A 2,511-nucleotide genomic window follows, 5' to 3' on the forward strand; every position below is an offset into this window, starting at 1 on the left:
CCCGGGTCTCTGATCACTGGTGGCCGGTGCTCTGATCACGGGTGGCCGGTGCTCGCCACTCGAGGGCTCACACCCAGAGCAACAGCTTCTAGGTTCAGATACGTGTCTCCAGAGTCACTAGGGGCAGGTGGCCCACGTTCCTGGGGTGCCGGCGCATCCCAGCGTCCTCAGCAGGAGCAGCTCCCAAAGCCCGTTCCCTTCGCAGAGCTGCAGACACTCGGGGCTCCCCTCCGGCAGCGCTGTCTCTCCTACATGCAAGGAGCGACGTTTTTCTGGATGGGCAAAGCTGTTCCTGGTGCCAGTTGATGCGTGTAACCCACAGAGAAGCAAGGACTCATCTGTTCCATCTGAGGATCAAACCACTGTCTATTAATAGACTACAATCCCTCACGGGGGGCAGGAAGGAATGATATTACTCCTCTGAAAGACCCTTAAAAGCCATGAGAGATAAGATTTGCTTCAGAAAAATCAGGGGAGCAGACTCCTTCTCCACAGACACAACATGGAGTGTGACAATACACAAAAAGATCGTTGTCTGCAGCAGATCATGTGAAACAGTGTCAATATCATACAGCACCTTGAATAAAAGGCTTTGCAAAGCTCTAGGCAGAGATGGATAAACTACACAATGCAAAGCCCTGTTAGAGTTTGGAGGGGTTTCTAAACTTGCATTTGACAGATATCAATGCTGCCTTTATTCTCAAGAATCAAAATGGTCCACACCTGGGTGGTATAAAATCCCAATTCCCCCCACAGCCAAGAGGACTTTAGTATGGGTAGTGCCTGTCTACTCTGGGTCTCAGCTTTAACCAAAAAAATAAGAAAACATTACACAACTTAATGTCCATTTGAAGAAGAGGGTGTTTCTGCTTCTATCAAACTCATTTTCCTTCCAGCTCAGTTATCTCTACGTATCATTGCACTCACGTCTACAAAGGCACTGAACACACCTTAAGAGCTGTAGATGAAGCAGAGAGGAAAGGACAGTCAAGGGCAAACTGCACTGGTTTTTGTGCTGTTCCCCCTCCAGTCCTTCCCACCCCACATCCCTCCTTGAAACGCTGTGCTCTGTTTGGTGCTGGGGATCCTGTCCAGCCCTTGCACACTGCCCTGGCTTGTGCTCCCTGCCATGCACACATGCACGTGCCCATATCCAGTGGTGCACAAAACCCTGGACCTTGATCTAGAGCGACTAGAAACACAGCAAGTTTTCACTCAACAAAATCACACACAGTGTCCTAGACAAATGTCATCAAATAATGACTATAAAGTAAAATGGGAGCCTAACTCTTACTGTGTCCCTGTAATGACAACACAATAAATAACAAAAATGCTATAAACAATAAGGAAAGAATAACAGCATAAACCTTGTCACAAGGATTAGAAAAAGAGGTATTTGTTCACTGGTTTGTTTTGGTTAGAGAACCAGAGATCTTTTTGCTGCACGACTGTATAAAGAAAATCTTACATATAGAAGTAGTCTTGTCCCAGATGGGCTTGATTGCTGTATTTGCTTTCCAGTTCTTATAATTCACACTTCAAATCTCAGAGGGAAAAAAAAAATTCCTATAACAGCTGTTAATTTGTATGAACTAACTTGCATAAATGTTCTTCCTCCTGTCCTTCAGGGAAAAGTCTGAGTAAACATGAGCCAGGGAAATCTATTCCCTTAGAAAAAGTCATCTTGCTGGCAATCTGAAAAACTCGGTTGCTTGCAAAAATCAGTCATTACAGTTTTTCCCCTGATTGGTAAATCTAGTCCTGGTGAAACCAGACACACCCCTGGGCAGGACTGCGGGGCTGCCCCTCCCTCCGGGCCACATCCAACACCTGCCTGCCAAGCTGAGGAAGGGCCAGCCCAGGTGCTCCCAGTGTATTTCCTACTGTACAAATAGTGAGTGCAGACCAGAACTTTGCTGGGTGCCTAGTGAAGCAGACAGGGAAAACAAAGGTTTTTGCCGATCTGTTCTTCCACACTGAAAAGCTCTGAGTGACTGAGCTAGCAGGCCCTCACACTCAGCACGGTGGTGTTGTTTGACACATTGTTAGCACTTGCATATTCACATGTTAAACTTCAGGAATGTTTCTGACCACTGATAACACAAGTCTACTGATTTGGGACAGAACTTGGCAAGCCTGAAGGAAAGCACAAGGGCTCTATCAGCCTTGTGCTCAGCTCCTGAGAGTGAGTCTAGTGTGAGATGGAGAGAAATGCCTAATTACGGAGAGTGAGTTAATCAGTGATGTCTCAGGTGCAGCCGCAGACCGACAGAGCAGAGGAGGAGCCCAGCGGCGGGGCCTGCAGCTGCGGGATCCCGTCCCGCGCCGGGCACACTGCAGTGTCAGAGCAGAACGGGCTGGGTTGTTTCCCGGCGCTTGAGCAGGTGTTTTCTGAGGCTCCACGCAGGCAGAGCTGTTAACAGGGGGGTGACGGGAGCCGCTCTCGCCCAAGCGAGCACACGCTGGCCAGGAGAAGCGATCCGGCCCGGGACAAACTCCCCTGGACACCCG

This window comes from Chaetura pelagica, unplaced genomic scaffold (genome assembly GCF_000747805.2).
Source record: "Chaetura pelagica isolate M959 unplaced genomic scaffold, ChaPel_1.0 scaffold543, whole genome shotgun sequence".
Taxonomy (NCBI): Eukaryota; Metazoa; Chordata; class Aves; order Apodiformes; family Apodidae; genus Chaetura; species Chaetura pelagica.